Below are 13,601 nucleotides of genomic sequence, written 5' to 3' on the forward strand. Positions count from 1 at the left end.
AGCAGGTCCCTAAAGGTGAGATGTGTCCAAGCCTAAAAGCTTGTATGTCCATGGCAGCACTCTGGTTTTGGGCTCCAAATATCAGACTAATGAACACATTCTGAGGTAAATTTACTTCACTGGATTCAGTATGACAGATCCCAACCACAAGTATCTTATCCAGATTTGTTTGGAGCCAGGATTTGGTCCAGGCCAAATGTTTTGTTCTGTTTGTTTATCTAAGACATGGGTTTGGATGCTTAGCAAGGAAAAAAAAAACCCTCAGCAAACTCTAACTGATGGAAGTTAATTATTTTCATTTCAGATCTCCTTCTGGCAGCTGGCTGAGAAGGGAATGCCACGGCAAAGGAGGGATTACCGAGTTGTATCCAGAGGGAACAGCAGTGCTGTGTGTTACACATATCACCACTGCAACAGGTCAGTGCCTTCTCCCTGGAGTCACTGTCAGGGCTCTGTGAGGAGCATCAGACCCTGCAGATGCTTTTAAAGGTGATCAAAATGGCACAATTGTAATTCAGAAAGTTGTAAGGCTTAAGTAATTTTTTAAAAAGTGGTATTAGATCCATTCTTTTTCTTATAGGGAGAGGAAAAGGAGTTTCAGAAAGTGCTTTGTAATCAGGCAGGCTGAGTCAGTTTGGAATTTTATGCTTTTTTGCATGGCCTTTGGGGTTTTGCATTTTATAATCTGCTTGGAAAAGTCTGTGAGTTCTGGGTTGTTGTTTGCAAAGTGCTGAGAACGATGTGACGTCTCTGAAAATACAAACAGCAACAGTGGCAGTGAACAGCAGCTTATCAAAACGTTTTGTGATGGCTCAGAAACCCATGGATTGTTTTTCTCTCTGGTTCACCTCTTGAAGAATCCTGTGCTTGGATTTCTGACTTGGGGTGACAGTAAAGCACAGAAGGGTCTCTGTGTGGGGTGTCCTGGTTTGGGAGCAGTTGTGGGGATGGGACACAAAACCACATGGATGTTGGGTGACAGGGACATGACTTCATTTTCTTTTCTTCTTAAGCTTATCTGAGGGGAGGAAACTGTAGAGCTTATCTTTTCCTGAGTGGAAGAGCTGATCTCAAGTGCATGTGTTTAAAGCTGCAGCAGCATGAGCCAGGTTAACTTGACTAAACCACAAAATCTGACTGAGCCTAATTAGAACCCAGGATGACTCCCAGCACTTAAAGGTTTCTTTCAAGATTATGATGAGCTGACAAAACATATTAGTGAGAGGTGGAATTGGTATGAGCCATGTTTGGCATTTGCCTACTTAGTGGCAGCAACAAGAGGTCCTGTGCAGGGATCAGAACCCTGTGTGTGTGAGCCTGGGTTGATTCACTCACCTAATTTTGGTGTTAACACAAGTACCTGAGTTAGTGGCACTCAGAGTTGATGGAATGGACTGAATTTAGAGGGTGGGGAGGCCCTGGCACAGGTTGCCCAGGGAAGCTGTGGCTGTTCCATCCCTGGAAGTGTCCAAGGCCAGGTTAGAGGGGCTTGGAGCAACCTGGGCTGGTGGAAGGTGTTCCTGCCCATGGCAGGGGGCTTGGAAAAAGATGATCTTTAAAGTTCCTACCAACCCAAAGCACTTTAGGATTCTGTGATCCTACATGATCTGCTGTGGAGCCCAAGCAAACTGTGCTCTCAACAAGGGCTCTCAGTGCATTGCCTGCCCCTGGCTGGGAGGAATGCAAGCCCAGGGGAGGTGTCCACTCAGCCCTGTGAGACAATGCACGGCCTAAGTGCACTGCAAAGGAGATCAGCAGGTTCAGTGAAATGATTTGCAGAGGAGAGGCATTGCAGTCTGCCAGCTCTTCAGTGCTGCTGGGTCACTTGTGAGCACGGGGGAGGATTTAAAGAGCTGAAGGAGGGCACTGGAGTAGTTTTATACATTTATTTCCCAGGATTTGTTTTGCTTTGAGGCAGTGCTCTTATTACCACCAGCCTGGATACCTGTGCTATCTATCCTGAACCAACCTGGATCTCCCTTTTATCCATCCTGCACCAGCCTGGGTCCCTATGCTGTCCATCCTGCACTGGCCTGGATCCCCGTGCTATCCATCCTGCACTAGGCTGGATCCCTCTTTTATCCATCCTGCACTGTCCTGGATCCCGGTGCTGTCCATCCTGCACTGGCCTGGATCCCTGTGCTGTCCATCCTGCACTGGTTTGGATCCCTCTTTTATCCATCCTGCACTGGTCTGGATCCCTCTTTTATCCATCCTGCACTATCCTGGATCCCTGTGCTGTCCATCCTGCACTATCCTGGATCCCTGTGCTGTCCATCCTGCCCCAGGGCAGGCAGTGCACTCTGTGTTTGTGGGCTGGAGTCATCAGTGCTGGAGCAGGGCCGTGGAGCTGCTGTGCCTGAGCAGAGCCAGGCTGGTGAGGAGCAGAGCTGATTGCTGCTGGCTGGCACTGGGAGCCATTCCCTGCCAACTCCAGGCCTCTCCTTCCCGTGCCAGCAGGTGCTTTGCCGATCCGAGCGCTGCCAAGCTTCCTCCTGCTGTTCTCCTGAGTTCCAACATTTCATCTTTGCTCGTGCTGCTGTTTACAATCCCTCTGCCCTGTCTGTTCAGAGACTCATTTGCTGCTGTCCCGGTGCCAGGGTTTTCCATCCAGGGCGATGGAGCCGGGCTGACACTCGCTGGCTCCACCGCCTGGCCCCGAGCACGGGGCTCAGCCACCCCTAACAGGTCCCCTTGCTTTCCCTCCAAGAACATGATTAGAGGTTTGAGGCTGAGCAGACAGCTGGTACACGCTCTCCCAGGGCAGCCTCTGTGTCTGGGGCTCCGTTGTTTCTGTCCAAATCATGTCTGACTCCTTTCCAAAAGCGTTTCAGTCTGTAAAACCAGACCAGGTGCCTCTGGTCGTACTCATTCCTGAAATACCAGCTAGGAACAAAAAGTATTTTGGATTGGTCTTAAAATAGGTAGGAAGTTCATTTCAAACTGGGATTTTTTTTTTTCCTCACTTAAAGCATTTGATTCTTCCCTTATGCTTTCTAGATAGAAAAGTGACCTTGCTTAGATCAATCCCTGGTCTGAGACCTGAATTACTGCATCCCCTTTTACTGGAGCTTCAGAATTGCTCTGTGCCCCACTGCAGCCTCTGAAACCTCACCTCTGTACACATTCTTTGCACCTTGACCCCTCGGGTGCTTTACATAGAGTAAAACTCCCAGCAGGTCAGATGGGAGGTTTTGCTGCAATGTGCTTTCCCATTCCACTCAATTAATTTGCCAAAACAGTAGAAAAAAAAAGCAAAATAGACCTTACCAGCCAAGCCTGGTGGAAGTGTTTAAAAGCTCTGGTGTTCTCTGAGCTTTGGTTTCGTTCTGCATCTGTGATGTTCCTGCATCCCTGTTCACTGCCAAGCCCAGTGCTTTGTCCTCCAGACTGTCCTTCATCCAAACAGCGTGAGCAGTGCCCCTGGCACCAGGGCTGCTGCAGGGCTCCTGATGCTGCCAAGGAGCCCAGGCCTTGATTTTTGGAGGGGAGATCTGCCAACCTTCTGTGCCGGGGCCTTTGCAAACTTCCCCGGCGCATCTGTTTTATTTCTGCTCGTGGGTTGCACTGAATAGTCCTTTTGTGTGCTCCGTCTGACGACTCAAACTGGCTCTGAAGAAGCCAGAGATAAATATGACAGCTCCTGTTATGGAGTATCCCCTGGACACTGCGGCCTGACCTGTACCCAGTGTGTGTCAGTAATGATGTTTATATTGCTGTGTCAACTGCAGTTCTTATCGCGTAACCAGAGCCGGACCAAATGAACGGGGAAAGCTTTTCTGTCCCTCTGCTGCTGGGGTCAGCTGCAGGGACACAGATGGGACAAGCACTTTGCCACGGAGCTGTTTACCCCAGCCAATGCCACGATGTTCCCTGATTCATCTGAGGGGAAAATAATGGTGTGTGGATTGACAGGAGAGCAGCACGAGGGTGGGCTGGCGAGCACTGCCGCGGTTTGGCGGTGGCCGTGTCTTTGCACCTCCGAGCAGCGGGTCTTTGATGCCTGAAAAAGGGTTCCCATCAGTCAGTCTTATCTCCAGAGCGCGGATATTTCGGAAAATGGGACCCATTTCGTTTGTACTTAAGCACAGGCACCAGAAGGGAGTGTTTATGCCCCCGGGACTCGCAGTTCAGTTGCTGGAGTGTCACCAGTTCAAGGCGTCACCCCGTGAGAGGCACTGGGAGCTCGGCTCTGCCCTCGCTGGCTCTGGACAGTGTTTGACTAGACTGCTTTTATCTCTCCAGTCTGTCTGTGGGAGTTGAATCTCTGTGCAGAGACTGCATTGCTTGGCATCTAATCTGCACTGGTTGACTCAGTCAGGCTCAGAAGGCAAGGAGGGGGAGGGAGATAAGTAGGAGGGAGAAAGGTGGGAGTGGAAAATAACATATTTGAGGGGACAGCAGGAAGCCTGGGCTCACTCGCATCTTGGGAATTGCTCAGGACGTGACCAAGTGAGTGTTTCCTGATCCCCTTTTTCATTTTTTCCCTCCTTTTTTCCCTCCTCCCCCCACTGAAGACCAGGAAGAAAGGCTGCCTAGCAGGGCACAGCTGGGGGAGTCCCAACAGGGTGATGCTCTTAGCAAATGTCACTAGAAAGCCAAGTGTCCCAGCTGGGTGGAACCTGGATCCACCAAGATGCCTCAGCTGCAAAGATTTCCTTTATATTCTTTCCTGTGGTACCTGGATTTCCACTGACCATCACCTGTGCAGTCCAATCCTTGCCTACACCTTGAGAGGAGATCTCTGCATGGAGGATATTTTCATTTGCTTGCTGTGTGTGCTTTTTCTGTGGAAAAATGAATCCAAATGGAGACTAAATGAGGCTCCTCAGTGAAGGAAAGAAAGCAAGGGAGATTTCTAACAGATAAAAGACATTATTGCTTTTGGATAAGAGGGATGGGAGTTGTTATTTGAGAGGAGAGGTGGAGCAGGACAGGAAGGAGAGGTTTACAGCTGTGTGTCCTTTCAAGTACTTCAGGACAGTCCAACATAAAAGTTGCCATGTGAACATCAGACACTGCTGTCTGTTAAAGTTGGGGACCTGCTCCCACTTTTAAAGATCAATAATCCCACATTCTCTGTACAGTCAGAGCTGGGATCACAGGATGCTCCTGGCATGTTCCATGTACTTCAGGGATTGATGATGTCTCTTCTTTGTCTGCCCTAATTAAATCCATAAATGGCCTTTGTACTCACCTGTGTAGCAGGTGACAAGTTGAGCTGCTTGAGGTCACTGGAGAGGGCACCCTGGCAGCCTTTGAAAAAGGAAAGGGTTTTGATCCAGAATAGTCATGGTGTCCCAGTTTCCTGGTCCCTTGGGCCAGCTTGTTCCTAGAACAGGGCTCTGAAAGCAGAGAGAAAAGAATTGTCTTCTCCCAGGGATGATCTAAGAAATCTGGTATTTCTGTTGTCTCAGAGCTTTGCTGTTTACTCCAGCTGCCACCTGTTTTGTTTCTTCGGTGCCTCTCATTAACATATTAGTAATGCCATGACAATTAGGTGAGCAGATCATGTGTGAGTTATGATTTCTAGTTGGCCTGAAGCAGCTCTGGGTGCTGAAGCACTGATGGGAGCTGTGTTTGTCCAAGTGAGATCCTTTCCAGGGGAAAGACATTTTTGATTCAGATCCTCCCGGCTCCTGGGGTGGTTTGAAATCCAGAGCAGCTCCAAAAGGATCCAAATTTCACATGCAGTACGTGTTTCACATCAGCTCAGCCCGAGCCTGAGAGTGACACAGCCTCATTCTCAGGGATGAAAACAAATGCAAATCCATGTGCTGTGGTTTGTTCTGCTGGATTAGCCCATTTTCCCCCCCTCAGATTGTTGCAGGGGCATTTGCAGGTGTTTTCTCTGTGGTAGTTGTGGCATGCAGGTGTTTGGAAGAGCAGCAGAGGGAAGGGCACTGCCATTAACAGGGTTTTTTCCCAAGGATAAAGGTGTCTGTGCAGAAACCTGACCCTTTGGAATACGTGTCCTTCCTTCCCAGGGACCCTCCAAGATGGTTCATCCTTCCTACAACCTTTTACCTTCTCGTAGCACTTGAGGGTTATCAAAATAAAATAAAACAGCACCAGTAGGATGGGCTTTTTAATTTTACTTCATTTTATTTGCTCAGAGGTATAAAAATAGTATCTTTGAACCTGTCAGTGTGCATTTACAACACAACTGAGGTTTGAAAGAGGCTGTCCAAAATGAAACCCAAGAGTAATAAGAGTGTGTTAGCAGAGCCAGTAGGCATTGAATAGTCTCTGTGGTGGTAGAAAAGCCTTAGGCTTCAACTGATTGCTAATTATGTGGCTTTATTCCTTTTTAAGAAAATACCATGCAAGGTTTGTGAAGGAGGTGAAGTGTGTTAATCTGTGGAGAGTTACCAGTTTTGGGGTTGGTGGTTTGTTCTTTTTTATGGGTTTTTTCCCCCCCTCCCCTTTTTTTTTTTTATTCCCATGCCTCAATTTGTTTTTCCAGACTGGGCTCTGGTTTGAAAACGAAGCCACAGTCCCAAGTCCTGCCATCCATCTCTTAAGAGTGTCGAGGGCACAAGTTATTCCACCTTAAAAAGAAAAAAAGGGGAGGGGGGGAAGGGGAAAAAAAAAAGAAAAAGGAGAAAAAAAAGAAAAAGGGGGGAAAGAAAAGAAAAAGGGGGAAAAAAGAAAAGGGGGAAAAAATAGAAAAAGGGGGAAAAAAAGAAAAAGGGGGGGGAAAAAAGGGCAAAAAGGGAAAAAAAAAGGCAAACCCCACGCTGTGCAGAGAGGGAGAGAGTTACAGCAAGTGGGCCCCCCGCTTTTCTCCGAGGGGGAATGTAAGCAGATCCTTGCAGAAACTGCTTCACTCAGCAGTTTTCAGCTTGTTTTAATTGGCCTGGCCTGAAAGAATTCTGAATGCTGTACCTGTGCCAAGGAAAATGCAAATGTTTCCCCCAGCCCAGGCACTCGCAGGGCCTGTCCCCCCGCACTGGGAGCAGCGGGGATGGGGTGGGAAGCAGGGGAGGCCTGGGTCTAACCCAGCTCAGGAAACAAAGGGCTTTGGAAAAACCAAGCAGGAGCGAGGCAGAGCAGGGCAAAATGTACCTGCTGGAGCTCCTGCAAAGCCAGGAGTTTTTTTGCCCCTGGCACTGGGCTCTGGGAGCCTTGGCCGGGCTCTTCCCGGCTGCTTTGAGCTGGGGAGTTGTTATTTCCTGCAGAAGGTTTCCCTGGGCTCCAAGGGCAGAGGTGCTGCCATGGATGTGCAGCCCCTGGGTGAGGGGGTGTTGGGTACCACAGGGAAAACTGGGATTGCAGGCTGATCCCAGGGTGAGCTGGGAGGAACTGGCTCCCGTTTCACTGGATTTGGTTGTAACTCACCCCAGGGTTGAGTTGTGCTGTGTTTGTAGGTGCTCAGGTCTGGATCCTCCCCATGGATCACCATATCCCATTTTTATGCAGTTCATTCCCTTGAGGTGCTGGCCCTGCACAGAACTGTCCTTCATGAAATCATGGAATGGTTTGGGGGTTGGAAGGGACCTTAAAGATCATCCTGTTCCAAGCCCCTGCCATGGGCAGGGACACCTTCCACCAGCCCAGGTTGCTCCAACCTGGCCTTGGACACTTCCAGGCATGGAGCAGCCACAGCTTCTCTGGGCAACCCGTGCCATCCCAAAACTCTCTTTTTTTTGTGTGTGTGCATCTCCCTGAAGTAGCTACAGGAACACAAAAAAAAACCCCAACAAATACCAACCCAAACTAAAACAACAACAACTCCTTTGAAACTCCTGATTCTCCCGTGTTTCCTGTGTGTTTACACTCCCCACATGGGCCTGGGTACCAACAATCCTCGTGGACTGGAGCTCCCCATGTGCTGGGCATCCCTCAGTGTGACCATTCCAAGTGCAGATAACTCCACAACACACATACTGCAAATTATAACCCCACAAAAGCATGTTCTTAGGCATCCATAAAACATGTCTCCTCCTAAAGGACACATCCTAAAGTCCTGGAAAGAAAGAATAAGAAAAATTACCTGGCTCAGCTGATTTTTCTGCCTCATGTCAAATTACAGCCCAGCTGTGTGAATTGGGAAAAGAATTAATTTTCAATAACTGGTTGATCAATTCTTTTCTGTCTTTGTAACTCCCTATGCAGTAATGAATATGCATTCTCTGCATTTTCCAGATAAATATCCAGCATCTTAGGGTATTTAAAATTAGATCTGTATACATTTACCGAGCAATGATTATTCTGAATTTCATCCGAGGCAATTAAAAAAGCATCACGATGACATTTAAGGTGATATTTTTCTCCCCTATGTTAAATAATTATAAATAATAATAATGATTAAACAAATTATTCTGTTCCTCCCAGTCTGGATCAACCTTTAGGTTAATAATCTAAATCATTAAAATTCATCTGTCTCTCACAGGATTGAGTAGTTTAAAAAAAAAACATAAAAATTGGAGGAACCTTTCTGCATAAGGGTGATTGATAATTACCAAAGCAAAGATGTTTTGTGGGTGAAAAATGTAAAGGCTCAGCAGATTGATTGGGTTAGATATTGGTCAGGTTGAGGCACAGTTTTATCAGCTGCCATCCTGTTTGTAGGATGATGCAGAGGTCAAGTCCAAGCCTGGTTTTTACTGGGCTGGCTCTCAGGACTTTGTGGGTCACAGCCACAGACTCACTGTGTGACTTTGGGTCACTGATGGCCATTTTTTCAGATTATTATTTAATTACAGTAGGAGTTAGGCCCTTATATATATTTATATATAATTTTTATTTATTTTTCCTTAAACTGCCTCTTTGAATGAGATTTCTCCTGACTAAGTTCAGCCACCTAAAATCCAGCTCTCTAGACCAAGATGGGGTCTGTCATTTCCCTCTTGTTTGAGGTTGGTGGATTTACCTCCAGAGCTGCCTGTATCTCTTTATTTATGATCTAAAGCACCAAAACAATTAGTTGAGAGTGGAAACCCAACTTTTAGAGGGTCACAGCTAAAAGATGAATAGGATTCAATTTGTCTCTCAGCCTCTTTTCCCATGGACATTGCAAGGATAATGTGGAAAAAACCCAGATCCTGTTTAGCTTCCAGAGTAATCCAAGGTGACCACCTGAAAGGTATTTGGGCTCTTTTGGGCTTTACACCTTCCTGGATAATTAGAGACTTGCCTGGCCACAAGATGCCAAGGAAGAATGGATTTCCAATGTGGGAAGGAAGGATGAGGCTTTCCCTGTGGGCTTTATTGGATTGTGAATTGCTCCACCTATTTGCAGAGTTTCTCAGAAGTAATCTGTGTTCATCCATCTTCCCCCCTCCCTCTGGGCTATTAAATCTCTCCCCCCTCTGCTCCAACCAAGCTTTCATGTTGTCTTTATAAATTGCCTTTTTTTTTGTTTGTTTGGTTGGTTGAATGTGACTGTGGTTTGCAGGAAAACACCCCCTGCAAAGGAATTGGGACCAAGTGGATTCCCTATATCCAGAATATAGATTAAGGGTATAGAACAGGGATATATGAGCACCCCCTTGTAAGGAATTGAGACTAATAGATTCCCTTTATCCAGAATATAGACTAAGGACATGGAATAAGGGCATATAAACAGCCCCTTTGAAGGAATTGGGACCAAAAAGGTTCCCTATATACAGAATATAGGCTAAGGATATATAAACAACTCTTTCCAAGGAATGGGGACTAAATCCATTGCCTATATACAGAATATAGACTAAGGATATGGAACAGGGATATATAAACACCCCCTTCAAAGGAATTGGGACCAAGTGGATTCCCTATATCCAGAATATAGATTAAGGGTATAGAATAGGGATATATGAACACCCCCTTTGAAGGAATTAGGACCAAAAAGGTTCCCTATATACAGAATATAGGCTAAGGATATATAAACAACCCTTTCCAAGGAATGGGGACCAAATCCATTGCCTATATACAGAATATAGACTAAGGATATGGAATAAGGATAAGGACCCCCTATGAAGGAATTGGCACCAACAGATTCCCTATATACAGAATATGGACTAAGGATATGGAATAGGGATATAAAAACACCTCCTTCAAAGGAATTTGCACCAATGGGTTCCCTGTATACAGAATATGGACTAAAGATAGAAAATAAGGATATATGAGCACCCCCTTCATAGGAATTAGGACCAAGTAGATTTCCTATATACAGAATATAGACTAAGGATATAGAGAATATAAACCAGACCCCTTTAAAATGTGGAGCTGTGGGTTTACATCTGACTTCCCTGAACACTCCGTGTCTCACAACAGGCTCTGCCTGCTGATAACTCCCCTCCGCCTCTCTCTCTCACTCTTTTCCTTTTTTCCCCCCTTTTAAACACATTTTTCTATTCTCATCTTACATCTCCTCCCACTTCCCCTGCCTCCCCTGTCTCCTCCTCATCCCGGGTGTCCCTTGCTGGGCCCGAACACCACTGGAACAGTGCTGCTATTCCAGCTCCCCCTGGAAACCCACCCCATTCCAGCCCCAGCCTCCAGCCCCTGCTGCTGCAGCCAGGCTGAGGTTCCCTTGAGAACAGCCTTGCTCAGGAAATGTAGCTATTTCCGCTCTGGCTGCAGCCAGGAAATGAGGAGGAGGCAGCAGGGAAGAGATTTCTTTTTCTTTTTTTTTTCTTTTTTTTTTTTTTTGAATTTGACAGGATTTTTTTTTCCCCTTACTTTGGAGCAAGGAATGCTCAGCCTGGCTGGTCCTGGTTCGTTGAAACCCAAGGGGGTGGTGTCTGATTTTGGGGTTGTGTTAGACACAGTCTGAGGTCAAGATTTGGGATCTGAAAGGTGGCAGTGAATGATCCAAAGATTTGAAGCCCAAATGGCAAACCTGACCTCATAAAGGGTCTCTGCTTTCTGTTGCTGACGTGCTCATTTGCTTGTTTGATTTTAGCTTGCTTGGGGTTTTTTTGGTTGGTTTCTGTTTGGTTGTTTACTTTGACAGGAAATTAAATAATTTGAATTAAAATTAAATCATTCTAATTCTACTCAGAATCCAGAGAAATTCCCATGTAGAAATTCCCATCCTCTTCCCCTGCAATGAAAAGGGTTTCAGCTCCCACCCTCTGATATTGGCCCACTTTTACCTTAATTTTAAATAGACTTTCTTCAAATTAATCTCATGGGTTTGTAAAGCAGCCAAGGGTGCTTTAGTTTTAATGGAAGATGTGTGGCTAATCCCCCAGATTGTTTTAAAAATCTCATTCTTATTAGTGGGAATATCCTGCAAGTTCCTACTACAAGTAGTGCTTAAAACACTGAAAGTATGTATTTCCAATGAAAACAGAAAACAGTAATGGTAATAATTTAGTGGCATTTTAGAAATATGTTGGTCTTATAGTTAAACAGAAGATAATTTTTTCAAAGCATTTCAAATTTGGCTATTTTAAGAAACAGACCCATACTTTGAAATTCTCTGCTGGAAGGTTTTCCTCTACCTGTCCCTCTCCTCCTTCAGAAAAAAAAATACATTTGAACAGAATTTGCCACTTCATCAAAATACTGTCTGTTTAAAAAATGTGATATGTATTCACTAGAGATGGATTTAAAGGTTTATCTCTCAATATTGGATTTTTCTTTAATACATGAAAACATAATAGTAAAGCTGTAGTCAAAGCTATACAGGAGTAAATACTACTAATAATAGTGGAGTTATTCAGTCAAAGCCAAAAAGTTATTTTTAATGAGAGAGAAAACAATTGTTCAGAAATTTTTGAATGCACAGTTTTACAGGATTTAAAGTATATGCATATATAATATATATACAAATATGTATAATGCAGATATGTTGTCTGTGCAGCCCCTGGTGCCACAGCTGTGGTGTTTAGGGGGTAGAGACGTGTTTGAAACTGGGATCCAAGTGGGATTTGGTGCCTTTTTGTGCTGGGGAGGTGCAGATACTTGGTGTTTTTCCTGCATCCCAGGGATTCTGTTCCAAATCTGGGATGCTCTGGCATTGCCTGCCGTGTTGGTGCTTCCCACAGGTGATTTGGGCTGGAAGGGACCCCAAAGATCATCTCTGAGCAGCAGGTCCATGTTGAGGTTGGCAAAGCAAGTTGGGTGTCCTCAAAGAGCAGCAAAGCCTGCGGGTTGTAGGTCTGGAACAGACAGAAAAGAGGGAGTAAAGAGGGAGGGGAGTGACTTGTAGTCATCCAGAATTAAAAAAAAACCAGGCAGAGATAAATGTTGTGATCTGTGGTGCAAATCCCTGAGCACCCAGTGCCTCCCAAGCCTCGTCCCAGCTCTGTGTGTGACTGTCCCCCTGGGCTCAGTTGTGGCTAAGGAAACACAAATATTGTCCCTCGCACGTGGAGAGTTGCTCATGGACTAATCAGCTGAAGAGCAGCCCCATCCATCTCAGCCCTATTAACTTCATCACACAATTCATCACTGAAGTGGGGGGACTGAAGGCTCAATTAGGCACTTGTGATTTTGGCTGGTGCCTGCACGAGAGCGTCCCGTTGCACGGTTTTGTTTGGTTTTGGGTTTTATATAGCAAAGCCCAAATAACATTTGCTCATGAGACAGAGCAGGGACACGCTGCCAGAAATAGAGGCTTCTGACAATTATACAGGATGTTGCTGTGGTGTTATCATATGATTCATCCACTATGAGCATGAACAATTGTTAACCTCAAGACACTCTCACTTTCACGCCCTCTGACACACATACCACTGAGGACAAATATCCTCGAGATGAGTAAAACATTAGCACTGGGGTTTTTAACTCCTAAAGGTCACTTTGTCTCGGCTCCATATGTTAAGTTTTAAGTTTGCTCTCCAGGCCTTGAGCGTGGGGAGTATCAGGAGGATTTTCTGTGAGTGGGATGACGTGCTTGCTTAGTAAATCCTGTCTTGGATGCTGATCACAGTAATGGCTGTGGACAGAGACCCAAGGCCCACGGTGGAAACCACTGAAATCCATTACAAAGAGAATAAATTTGGCCCAGATGTTCTGATACAACTGAGCTGAACGCAGGAGGGAGTTATACTGAGGAATGGATCCAGTAAAGCTGGAAGAAACATGGCCAGAGGTATTAAGGCCCTTGCAAGAGCACAGTTCTTGTGAAAAACCTTCTGTGCAGGCTTTGCTTGGCAGGAATAAGTCGGTAGAGCAAGAGCAGCTTGGATCAGGTGGGCTTGGAGCCTTGTAGTGTCAAATTTGCACATCCTGAACGTCCCCTACCATGGAGAACAGCTGGATAATGGATGAGCTTCTGTGCAACCCCTTTTGTTATCCTGTGTCCCACCATAAGTGGTTGAGGGCCACCACTGGGGGTGCATTTTGCAATTCTATTTGTCGAATTGAATTTAATTTGCTTCTGGCCACCCCCCCCCTTTCCCTTTCAGGGCTGGACTCGGGCACTCGCTGTTGGTCACCCATCCAACCTGCGGCGGCTCTTTTTGCCTTGCGAGCTCGCAGCACTAGATGGCAGTGTAATGGCAAAAAACCTGCCCTGCCGGGGAGGAAAAGTCAAATTTCACCTCCGAAAAAACGGGCGGACGAAATTTAAAATTTGAACGCAAACCAACCAGACCCTCAGAATGCCTCTTCGGCCTCCCTAAATTCCCGTAACGCTCTCTGCAAAGAACTAGGGCAAGGTCTTC

The 13,601-nt window shown here is 46.1% G+C and overlaps 1 long non-coding RNA gene across 7 annotated transcripts in view; it reads left to right on the top strand.

Moving 5' to 3' along the window:
• LOC135401916 (uncharacterized) overlaps nt 1-13,601 on the top strand; it is an 81,449-nt gene that overhangs the window by 12,596 nt on the left and 55,252 nt on the right. For all 7 annotated transcript variants that reach the window (XR_010424971.1, XR_010424973.1, XR_010424976.1 and 4 more), the window contains exon 3: nt 305-417. This is a non-coding gene — a long non-coding RNA (uncharacterized LOC135401916). The remainder of the gene's footprint in view (nt 1-304; nt 418-13,601) is intronic.

This window comes from Pseudopipra pipra, chromosome 23, assembly GCF_036250125.1.
Source record: "Pseudopipra pipra isolate bDixPip1 chromosome 23, bDixPip1.hap1, whole genome shotgun sequence".
In the NCBI taxonomy this organism is placed as follows: domain Eukaryota; kingdom Metazoa; phylum Chordata; class Aves; order Passeriformes; family Pipridae; genus Pseudopipra; species Pseudopipra pipra.